The sequence below is a fragment of the Scyliorhinus torazame genome, chromosome 6 (genome assembly GCF_047496885.1).
Source record: "Scyliorhinus torazame isolate Kashiwa2021f chromosome 6, sScyTor2.1, whole genome shotgun sequence".
Lineage (NCBI taxonomy): Eukaryota > Metazoa > Chordata > Chondrichthyes > Carcharhiniformes > Scyliorhinidae > Scyliorhinus > Scyliorhinus torazame.
In genome coordinates, this window is record NC_092712.1 from 72,944,925 (window position 1) to 72,957,430 (window position 12,506).

At 43.7% G+C, this 12,506-nt stretch overlaps 1 protein-coding gene across 11 annotated transcripts in view; it reads right to left on the reverse strand.

The window, feature by feature from the left end:
* The window catches only part of LOC140424835 (cAMP-responsive element modulator), a 197,273-nt gene that overhangs the window by 173,480 nt on the left and 11,287 nt on the right, over nt 1-12,506 (reverse strand). Inside the window, exon 2 of one of the 11 annotated variants that reach the window (XM_072508311.1) lies at nt 10,182-10,424. The exons of the other annotated variants lie outside the window; for them this stretch is intronic. The gene's annotated coding sequence lies outside the window, so the exon portion shown is untranslated. The remainder of the gene's footprint in view (nt 1-10,181; nt 10,425-12,506) is intronic. 11 annotated transcript variants of the gene reach the window in all.

Here is a 12,506-nt window from a genome sequence, read left to right on the forward strand (position 1 = left end):
TGATATCTAGTGATCCTGCTGGAGGAAATGTAAATGTAACACCACTATTCAAGAAATGAGAGACAGAAAGCAAGAAACCATAGCTCAGTTAACCTAACAACCACCATTGAGAAAATGCTGGAATCCATTATTAAGGAGGTAGTAGCAGGACATTCAGAAAAACATAAAACAATCAGGCAGAGTCAATATTGTCTTGTGAGAGGGAAATTGCGTTTGACAAATTTATTGCAGCTCTGTGAAGATGTAACAAGCAGAGTGGATAAAGGGCAAAAAGTTGATGTGGGACGCGATCTCCGGAAACATTTCTATGTGTGGTAGCGAGCAGGAATTGACGCGAGCTTCCCGGCGCTCAGCCCAGCGAGGCCGGCAATGCAATTCAACGTTAATTGGTCCACTTAACGAGGCCTCACGGGCTTCTCGCCGCAAATGATGGCTTACCAGCTGATTCACCGGGACTGCACTCGCCAGCTCCCCGCTAACAAGGTCGAGCAGCACTTAAGCTGCACTTGCTCAACCAACCCCAGCCAGCTCGCAACAATGGCGCCGAGGATTCGGGGATGCTGACCTGGAATCGCCTCGACTTTGCACCATAAACAAACTAATGCTGGGAAAGAGAAAATGCACAGAGAAGATTATGCGATGGATTCTCCGCCCTGCCATTTTTCTGCCCTGACCCACCGGCGGTATTCTCCGTTACGCCCTCCGGTCAATGGGGTTTCCCATAGCCCCACGCTATCGGGAAACCCCTGGGCGCCGGCAAAACAGAGAATCCAGCCGCACATCTTTGTAGACAGCTTTCCTTAAGGTCAGCGATGAATGCTGGTGCTTTGCCTCGGACTGCAAAATCCAGCCCATTCACTCCCAGTCTATCAACAATTTTAAAATTCTCATCCTGGTTTACAAAATAAATTAAAGGCTACAATTCTAAAGGTGATGCCAGGACAGAGAAACTATGTGCACAAGTTTTTGAAGATGACAGGTTGAGAAAATGATTTAAAGGGTTTACAAAATCTTGGGCTTTATAAATAAAAGCATAGAGTATAAAACATCCAACGAGGTTCTGATGAACCTTTATATATGATTCGGCAGCACGGTAGCATTGTGGATAGCACAATTGCTTCACAGCTCCAGGGTCCCAGGTTCAATTCCGGCTTGGGTCACTGTCTGTGCGGAGTCTGTACATCCTCCCCGTGTGTGCGTGGGTTTCCTCCGGGTGCTCCGGTTTCCTCCCACAGTCCAATGATGTGCAGGTTAGGTGGATTGGCCGTGATAAATTGCCCTTCGTGTCCAAAATTGCCCTTAGTATTGGGTGGGGTTACTGAGTTATGGGGATAGGGTGTAGGTGTTGACCTTGGGTAGGGTGCTCTTTCCAAGAGCCGGTGCAGACTCGATGGGCCAAATGGCCTCCTTCTGCACTGTAAAGTCTATGATAACTGGTGCACTGTGATGAATTCTGGGCACACTTTAGAAAGCATGTGAAGGCACAATGGACGGTGCTTCTCCATTCCCAGCTTCTTGCATAAACCCATTTTTTAAATCGCTCCATCATTAACACCAATGCCACTAGCTTCATAGACCATAAGTTCTGGAATTCCCTCCCTGAAACTGTCCACCCTCCTTAAAATCTACCTCTTTTATCTGCTCTTATATCTTGTGTGGCTCAATGTCAGATTTTGTTCAATACTCACTCCTATAAAGCATCTTTGGCTATTTTAATACATTAAAGGTCCTATAAAAATGCAAATATATTGTTAGGAAATATAGAAAAATTTGGGTCTCCTAAAGAAACCATCTTTCATTCAGTGACATCAATCATTCTCAAAGGAGCACCGTACTTATATGAGAGTTGACTCACGCTGTTCTGCATCTACTTGTACAATATTATAGTCCACAGACCTAACAATAACTGCCTCATGTACATATCTTTTATGTCTACTACTTTAACCTCCAGGACAGAGGACTATGTTACCTCTGGGCGAGGTGTTTTAACTGTATATTAATTGGTTATTTAATTGTATTCAGGTGCTGGGCATTAACTGGAGATTTACCTGCAGTCATTATATAGGAACAGGCTAAAACCGTGATTGATGAAGTGGAGATGCATCATATGCAACGTATATCTCAGTAGATAAAAAAAGCTTTTACATGCCTAAGACCAGGTTTCAGTTATACCCTTTGCCACCCAGAAATGAATTGTAGCAAGGTGAGACTTGAATATACAGAAGTTATGGTTAGTTGCACTTATGTCCATTGGTACAACTAGCCTTCACTCAATATAAAAATAATTTCATATAATGCCCTTTGACTTATTTCCCAACGTCATGTTCCATCTTCATCACATTCCTTCACTGTCTCTATTTTTAGAATTTTGATGCCAACACTAGCCTTTAGTCAAAATTGACGATCCTGCAACAGAGCACCAACCTAACTTGGTAATAGCCAGGCCAAGTTTAAATAAATAGGGTTATTTGGGGAGAAGAGTACAAACAATTGCTAGAATGACAAGTTATTTGCAATTTCTCCAGGACTCTACTTCCAACAACCATATGAAATTTAACCTAGCCCCACCAGCTTTGTGAATTTAACTTCCTGAGAGCCATGTTTAGCTCAATGTAGTAGTGTTTTTTCTTTGGCATATACTGCATCAAGGTCCACATCCTCAGGAAATCCTGAAACATCACTTAGTCCACAAACACTTTTGCTCCCTTGACTGTTCCACCATGCTGTTGATTGATCAGTACCAACAAATCTCTCTCCTGTTATTTTGCTTGTATTATCACTGTCCATCTTTCTTTAAAGTATAATAATAATAATCTTTATTATTTTCACAAATAGGCTTACATTAACACTGTAATGAAGTTACTGTGAAAATCCTCTAGTCGCCACACTCCGGCACTGTTTAAGTACACTGAGGGAGAATTCAGAATGTCTAATTCACCTGAAAGCACGTCTTTCAGGACTTGTGTGAGGAAACCGGAGCACCCGGAGGAAACTCACGCAGCAACGGGGAGAATGTGCAGACTCGCAACAGACAGTGACCCAAGCCAGGAATAGAACCTGGGACCCTGGTGCTGTGAAGCAACAGTGCTAACCACTGTGCTAGCATGCCACCCAATAAGCAAGCTCATGACTTTGTATTTGCCCATCTTAAATGCTATCATTGGTTTGCTTCCAAATTATGCACGTCCTTATTTATTTGATCAGAACTACATCTAGCTGTTTACAGCCCCTTCCATGGGAACAATAGCATAGTGATGGGGGCCAGTTTAGCTCGGTTGGCTGGACAGCTAGTTCATGGTGCAGAGTGAGAATAACAGCACTGGTTCAATTCCCGTACTGGCTGAGGTTATTCATGAAGGCCCTGCCTTCTCAACCTTGGCCGTCGCCTGACTGTAGTGATACTCAGGTTAAATCACCACCAGTCAGCTCTCCCCCTCAAAGGGAAAAGCAGCTTATGGTCATCTGGGACTATGGTGACTTTACTGGATGAGTTGGGACTAATGCTTTGAAAATAGAAGTTCAAATTGTACCTGGCAGCTAAACTAAATAATAAATCTTGAATAAAAAGGTAGTTTCCGTGATGAAGATCATTTCTGGTAGCACGGTAGCATTGTGGATAGCACAATTGCTTCACAGCTCCAGGGTCCCAGGTTCGATTCCAGCTTGGGCCACTGTCTGTGCAGAGTCTGCACATCCTCCCCGTGTGTGCGTGGGTTTCCTCCGGGTACTCCGGTTTCCTCCCACAGTCCAAAGATGTGCAGGTTAGGTGGATTGGCCATGATAAATTGCCCTTAGTGTCCAAAATTGCCCTTAGTGTTGGGTGGGGTTACTGGGTTATGGGGATAGGGTGGAGGTGTTGACCTTGGGTAGGGTGCTCTTTCCAAGAGCCGGTGCAGACTCGATGGGCCGAGTGGCCTCCTTCTGCACTGTAAATTCTATGAAACTATGGGATTGTTGAAGAAATCCACCAACATCCTTCAGCGGAGAAAATCTGCCGGCTGTCCTGGCCTGGCCTACATGTGACTCCAGACCCACAGCAATATGGATGTAGCCTCTGAAGTGGGCTAGCAAGTCACTTAGTTGTCCATTCACTACCACTTCTAAAGGGCAATTATGGATGGGAATTAAATGCTGGCCTTGCCATTGGTACTCATATACCAGGAACAAATAAAAAATGTCCCTCTGCTCTTCCCATCACCATTTTTAAATCATTAAAAATGATAAAACTGCAGCAGATCATTAGAGATCAGAATCAGATCTGTCAACAGTGCAATAAATTTGGCATAATCGTTTTAATGTGGACAATAATGTGACAAACCTTTAATTGTACAAACAACTGGATTATTCACACATTTACATTACATTTTGCATGAAGTTAAAATAGTGCCTTCCTGTGGAAAATTTATTCTGAAGTTTTGTGGTTGTATTGCTTGCAGTCTTTTCATCAGAATTCCTTCTATCATTTGTGAAATTATATATTACAGAACCTTTTTTATTCATAGGTGCAAAACTTGCAAAATTGGATGGCAAAGCATTAACATTTTTCATATTGTCATCAGAATTATTTCAACCATAAAATATACTGCACTCCTATAATGGTTTACTATTTGAGACTGTAAAATCTTATTTTCTTACTCAAATTTGGTGCAAATACAAGTATATCAGAATTCCTATGTAGTAGATTCAAGTTATAGATATTGGAAATTTATTTCAAAACACAAATAACGCTAACAATATATAGCAATTCTGCCAAAAGATTACAAGCAAATCTTTACCTTCTCTTTTCATAAACATAGAAAGTGACATTAAGTAGTACATGGAAACAGGCTAATCAGCCCAACCAGTCCATATCAGCATTCATCTTCAAACAAGCAAATAGCTCTCATCACTTTTGTCCACCCTGGCCCATTACCCTTCAAATGTTGTCATCTGTTTGTGTATTTCCAGTATTTTCCGGTTTTCTATCAGATTTCCAGAATTTGCTGTGTTTTCCCCTTTTTGTTTTCAGTCAATTCTGAATATTATATACAAGGGGGAACAACTGCAGCCATTGGTTCTCAATTGCAAGGAATTGCCCTTCTCCAGAGCAGTTAACAATTTATTTTTCACCATATTTTTTGTCTCAAAGTGCTTTCCAGCCAATGAAGTACTTGTGAAGTATAGTCACTGTCATGGTTTATTTTATTTGCTCTGGAGCTGTGAGTGTCACTGACTAGGCCAGCACTTAACCCCCACCCCTCAAGAAGGCGGTGAGTTACCTTCTTGAACTGATACAATTCTTGCGATGTCAGCACACCCACAGTTCTGTTAAGGAAGGGAGTTACCGAGGAAGGGAGATACTGAAAGGAAGGACAGTGGAAAGGCAACGGTAGGCATTAAAGGAACAAATAGGTGAACTCCAAAAGTTGTTAATTCCTATTTGGCTCAAGAGTAGAAAGGGAACTGTAGCCAAACCGTGGCTTACAATGGAAATTCTAGATAGTATTAGATTCAAAGAAGCATACAAATTAGCAAGAAAAAGCAATAGGCCTGAGGATTGGGAACAGTTTAAAATTCAGCAAAGGCGGCCAAGAGATTGATTAAGATGAGGAAAATACAACATGAAAGTAAGCTAGCGGGGAACATAAAATCTGACTGTTAAAGTTTCTATAGATATGTAGAGAAAAGGATTGACAAAAACAAATGTAGGCCCCTTGCAGTCAGAAATGGGGGAATTAATACTGGGGTAACAAAGAAATGGTTGAGGAACTAAATTTGTACTTTGTTTCTGTCTTCACAAAGGAAGACATGAATAATATAGTGGAAGTTCTGAGTAACACAAATTTTAGTGAGGAGCTGAAGAATCAGTATTAGTAGAGAAATGGTGTGGGGGAAATTAATGGGATTGAAGGCAGATAAATCTCCATGGCGTGATAACCAGAGAACCTAAGGAATCATAAAATGTACAGTGCAGAAGGAGGCCATTAGGTCTATCGAGTCTGTACCGGCTCTTGGAAAGAGCACCCTATTTAAGCCCACACCTTCACCCTATCCCTGTAACCCCACCTAAATATTTTGGACATTAAGGGCAATTTAGCATTGTCAATCCACCGAACCTGCACATCTTTGGACTGTGGGAGGAAACCGGAGCACCCGGAGGAAACCCACGCAGACACAAGGGAGAAAGGTTTCCTCTGGGGACACGGAATTCCTCCCACAAGTCCCAAAAGACGTGCTGTTAGGTAATTTGGGCTTTCTGAATTCTCCCTCTGTGTACCTGAACAGGCACCAGAATGTGGCGACTAGGGGCTTTTCACAGTAATTTCATTGCCGTGTTAATGTAAGCCTACTTGTGATAATAAAGATTATTAACAAAATTAAAAGAGCAAACTCCACAGACAGCCACCCGGATCCCGGAAGCAACCCTAGAAACAGTAGATCCATTGGTGGTCATTTTCCAAAATTATTTGGACTCTGGAATGGTTCCTACAGATTTGAGGTAGTTAATTATAAGCCCGCTATTCAAAGAGAGGTCGGGGCAGCATGGTGGCGCTGTGGTTAGCATTGCTGCCTCATGGGGCAGCACGGTGGCGCAGTGGGTTAGCTCTGCTGCCTCATGGCACCGTGGTCCCAGACTCGATCCCGGCTCTGGGTCACTGTCCGTGTGGAGTTTGCACATTCTCCCCGTGTTTGCGTGGGTTTCGCCCCCACAACCCAAAGATGTGCAGGGTGGGAGGATTGGCCACACTAAATTGCCCCTTAATTGGAAAAAATGACTTGGGTACTCTAATTTTTAAAAAAGCATTGCTGCCTTACGGTGCTGAGGTCCCAGGTTCGATCCCGTTTCTGGGTCACTGGCCGTGTGGAGTTTGCACATTCTCCCCATGTTTGCGTGAGTTTCACCCCCACAACCCAAAGATATGCAGGGTAGGTGGATTAGCCACACTAAATTGCCCCTTAATTTGAAAAAATGAATTAGGTACTCTAAATTTATTTTTTAAAAGGGAGGTAAAGTGAAAACAAGGAACTATAAAGCATTGAGCCTAACGTCGCTAGTAGGGAAGTTGCGAGAGCTGACTATCAAGGATTTCATAGCACAGCATTTGGAAACCAAAATCAACATGCATTTACAAAAGGGAAATCTACTAGAATTCTTTGAAGATGTAACAAGTAAAATTACCAGGGAGAACCGGTGGATGTGGTTTATTTCAACTTTCAGAAGGCTTTCAACAAGGTCTCAAATAGCAGATTACTATGTAAAGTTAAAACGCATGGTATTGCAGGTAGTGTATTGAGATGGATAAAGCTGGTTAGCAGACATGAAGCAAAGAGTTGAAATAAATGGGTCTTTTTCCAATTGGCAAGCAGTGACTGCAGGGATCTATGCTAGGACCCCAACTGCTCACATTATATATTAATGATTTGGTTGAGGGAACTAAACGTATTATCTCCAAATTTGCAGATGATACAAAGTTGGGTGGGAGGGTCAGCTGTGAGGAGGATGCAGAGATTCTTCAGTGTGATTTGGACAGGCTGAGTAAGTGGGCATATGCATGGCAGATGCAGTATGATTTGGATAAATGTGAGGTTATCCACTTTGGTAGCAAAAATAAGACGGCAGGTTATTATTTGAATAGAGCGGTGGATACTCAGCAAGACCTTGTTGTCCTCGTGCATCAGTCGCTGAAAGTGCACAGGTACAGCAGGCAATAGAGAAGACAAATGGTATGCTGGCCTTCATAGCAAGAGGATTTTGAGTACAGGAATAGGGATGTTATACTGCAATTGTATAGGGCGTTGGTGAGGCCACAACTGGAGTATTGTGTCAAATTTTGGTGTCACTATCGGAGGGTTGATGTACTTGCTATGAAGGGAGTGCAGCAAAGGTTTACCAGGGTGATTCCTGGGATGGCAGGGCTGTCATACAAGTCGAGACTAAGTCGGTTAGGATTATATTCATTGGAGTTTAGAAGAGAGGGGATCTCATAGAAAATTATAAAATTGTAACAGGTTTAGGCAGGGTAGATTCAGAAAGAATTTTCCCGATGGTGGGGGAATCCTGAACTAGGGGTTTGAGGATAAGGGGTAAATCTTTTAGGACTGATGAGAGGAGAAATTTCTTCACCCAGGGGGGTGAATCTGTGGAATTCACTACCACAGAAAGTAGTTGAGGCCAATAGCTCTTATGGCTAAAAGGGTCACGGGATATGGGGGGGAGGTAGGATCAGGGTATCTGAAGGTCAGTCATGATCACAATGAATGGCAGAGCAGGCTATTTTATATGTATGTTTCTATGTACAGGACTTTGACCCATCCAAGTCAGGATTGTGTGGAGCTTGGAAGGAATTTGCACACATGATTGAGTTCCCATGCATCTGCTGATCTCGTCCTTCTAGATGGTAGAGGTTAGCTGTTTGTAAAGTGCTGTCACGGGAGCCTAGGCGAGTTCCTGCAGTGCATCTTGTGGATGATACAGGCTGCTGCCACTGTGTGCTGATGGTGGATGGAGTGAACTTTGAAGGTGGTGGATAGGGCCCCGATCAAGCAGGTCATTTTGTCCTGGATGGTGTTGAATCTCTGCAGTGTTGTTGGAGCTGCACTCATCTAGGCAAGTGGAGAGTATTCCATTACACTGCATGTTGTGCTTTGTAGTGGACAGAACCTGAGGAGCCAAGTGTTAGTCACTGTAGAATACCCAGTGTATGATCTGCCCTTCTGGCTTCAGTAGGAACAGTAGGGGTAGGTCATTCAGCCATTCAAGCCTGCTCCACTGCTCCCTGGGTAAGTGAATTTCAGACTTTCTCATCATAATTTTAAAAGTGCTCTTATTCTAAAACTATGTACCCTGGTTTTAGCCTCCCCCACAAGTCAAAACATCCTTACAGTATCTACCATGTTCAACCCCACAGGATGGTATGTTTTGGTAGCACAGTTGCTTCACAGCACCAGGGTTCAATTCCCGCTTGGGTCACTGTCTGTGCGCAGTCTGCACGTTCTCCCAATGTCTGCGTGGGTTTCCTCCAGGTGCTCCGGTCTCCTCCCACAAGTCCCAAAAAACGTGCATGTTAAGTGAATTGGACATTCCGAATTCTCCGTGTACCCAAACAGGCGCCAGAGTGTGGCGACGAGGGGCTTTTCACAGTAACTTCATTGCAGTGTTAATGTAAGCCTACTTGTGACAATAATAAAATTATGATTATTCAGTGAGATCACTTCTTATTCTTCGAAATGGGTATAAGCCCAACCTGCCCCGCCTTTCTTCAAAGGATAAGTCTATTATCTCAGATATGAGTTGAGTGAACCTTCTCTGTACTGCTTCCAATGGAACTATATCGGTTTTCAAATAAGGCCAGTATTCCAGATGCAGTTTCACCAAAGTACTATAGAGTTCATAGAATCATTGAATTTACAGTGCAGAAGGAGGCCTTTCGGCTCATCGAGTCTGCACCGGTCCATGGTAAGGAAACCCTACTTAAGCCCACGCCCCCAACCTATCCCTGTAACCCCACCTAACCTTGTGGATACTAAGGGGCAATCAAGCGTGGCCATCCACCTAACCTACACGTCTTTGAGCTGTGGAAAGAAACTGGAGCACCCGGAGGCAACCCACGCAGACACGGGGAGAAAGTGCAAACTCCCCCGTCACCCAAGGCCGGATTTGAACCAGGATCCCTGGAGCTGTGATGCAGAGGTGCTAACCATTGTACCATAATTTGTAGTTAAAAATTCCCTACTTTTAGATTCATTTTCCCTTGCAATAAACACCCATATGTCTTCCAACTGCTGCACACTAACATCTGGTGACTTATATCACAGGACACCCAGATGATTCTGTATGATCAAATTCTGCAACTCTCTCCTTTTAAATAGTATACTCCTTGCCATTCTTCCTGCCAATGTGGACAGGTTCCCATTATACTCCGTCCAGTCCATCACAGCACCGAGAACCCAGGTTCAATCTCAGCCTCAAGTCACTGTCCGAGTGGAGTTTGCACATTCTCCCCGTGTCTTTGTGGGTCTCACCCCCACAACCCAAAGATGTGCAGGGCAGGTGGATTGGCCACCCTAAATTGCCCCTTGATTGGAAAAAAAAGGCACTTTAAATTTTAAAAAATACTCCATCGGCCAAATGGTTGCCCACTCACTTGTCTATATTCCTTTGCAGACTCCATCTCCTCTTGACAACTTACTTTCCTACCTACCTTCGTCATCCGAAAATTTAGCTACTGTACATTCAGTCTCTTCATCCGAACAATTGTATTAATATGTCAGTTTCTGATCAATGGGATCACCAGAATGTTGAGGGATTCAGCAGTGGCAGTGCTATTGAATGTCAATGAGAGATGGGTAGATGTTCTCCTATTAGAAGTGGCCATTGCCTGGCATGAATGTTACATGCCACTTCTCAGTCCAAGCCTGAATGTTGTCCAGATCTTGCTGCATATCTGGGGAGTCACAAATGTAAGTGAACACGAAGTAAATATCCCTACTTTAAAAAAACACATTATTCTTTCGTGGTTTGTTGACATTTGAGGCCAGCATTTGTTGTCTATCCCTAAATATCCCTCTGTGAATTGAGTGACTTGCTGGGCTATTTCAGAGGACAGTTAAAAATCAATCACATTACTGTGGATCTGGACTCACATGTAGGTGAGACCGGGTATGGATGCCAAAACATTAATGAACCAGATGGATCACTTCTCGGCCTTTTGGCTAAGATAAGCGTGAGGTCAGGTGTAATCCCTGGATCTGGTGTACCTCTTGCGGGGACCATGAATTTGAATTGTTTTTTGCAGCAGGCAAGGAGCTAGGTTAGGGATTTGCCCCTGTCCACACTTTGAGCTCTCGTTGTGTAACTCTGATAATGGAATTTTTTTTTTTTTTTTTTAATGAACCAGATGGAACTTCAGGACAATCATGAGAATTTCATGGTCACCATTATTGAGACCAGATTGATATTCCTGATTTATTAATTGAATTTAAATTCCACCAGCTGCCATGATGGAATCTGAACCTGTGCCCCCAGATTATTAGCCAGGGCCTCTGGATACAGTGTCTAGTAATATTATCACTACATTGTTTTAGCACAATCAGCATTTTTAGTAAATATTGTCCAATCCCATCTAATGATGAGCACTATGTTGTGTTTTGCAACACGGGCTGGTTGAGTAGGGTCAGTACCTTGCCTGCTGCAAACAGCTGAAGGTGTATGCTGTTTGATACGATCAACCAGTCACTGGGATGTATAGCATCACACCGGCACTGAAATTCATATACCACATTACTGGTAGGCAGAACGTCTTCTTGGCTCGATGGCATCACCCTGTTAGTGGAGAGCACCACTCGTTTTGCCACTGCATAGTAGCAGCATGAAACAGCTAGTTTCACCTGTCTCTCAATTTTTTTCAGATGCTGTAGCCTTAAACAGACTAGGCACTTTTCAGGACCAAAAATGTTGGGTCTTCAGCCCATTCATGAGTTTGCACAATATAAAGCAAGCAATGATCTGGTTTAAAGGATGGGAGGGAGGGGAACACGTGGTGTAGTAGACATTATCCCCAGGATAGCTTTGACGCACTTTTTTAAAAATATATTTTTTTATTCTCCTCCTTTTTCACATTTTCTCCCAAATTTACACCCAATACACAATAATCAGGAATAAATGTAATGCCAATCCCTATATCAATAGCAACGATCCCATCTCCCACCAAACCCAGACATTGGCCTGCATGTTAACATAAACAAATGACAAAAAGGAATCAGGAATCACCCATAGTCACCATTAACACATACAGTCCCCCTCCCCCAACCATCCCAGCCCCCAAAATGTTCAATGTGATCCAATTCTCAAAAGTGCATAATGAATAACGCCCATGAATTGTAGAACCCCTCCATCCTTCCCCTCAGTTCAAATTTGACCTTTTCAAGCGTTAAGAATTCCAGCAGGTCCCCCCGCCATGCCAGAGCACAGGGTGGAGAGGTTGATCTCCACCCCAACAGTATCCACCTTCGGGTGATCAACGAGGCGAAGGCTACAACATCTGCCTCCATGCCAGTTTCCAACCCCGGCTGGTCCGACACCCTAAATATGGCCTTCCGAGGGCCCGGGTCCAGTTTCACATTCACCACTTTAGAGATTACCCTAACCACCTTCTTCCAGTAATCCTCCAGCTTTGGACAGGACCAAAACATATGAACGTGGTTTGCAGGGCCTCCCCGCAACGTTCACACACATCTTCTACCCCCTCAAAGAGCTGGCTCATCCTCGCCCTTGTAAGGTGCACTTTACACACCACCTTCAGCTGTATCAGCCCCAACCTCGCACACTAGGTGGAAGCGTTCACCCTCCGGAGCACCTCACACCAGAACCCCTCCTCCATACCCTCTCCCAACTCTTCCTCCCACTTTGCCTTGATCCCTTCTAGTGGCGCCTTCTCCTCCTCCAAAATAGCCCTGTAAACCGCCAAAATTACCCCCTTCTCCAGTCCCCCTGTCATCAGTACCTCCTCCAGCAATGTGGAAGCCGG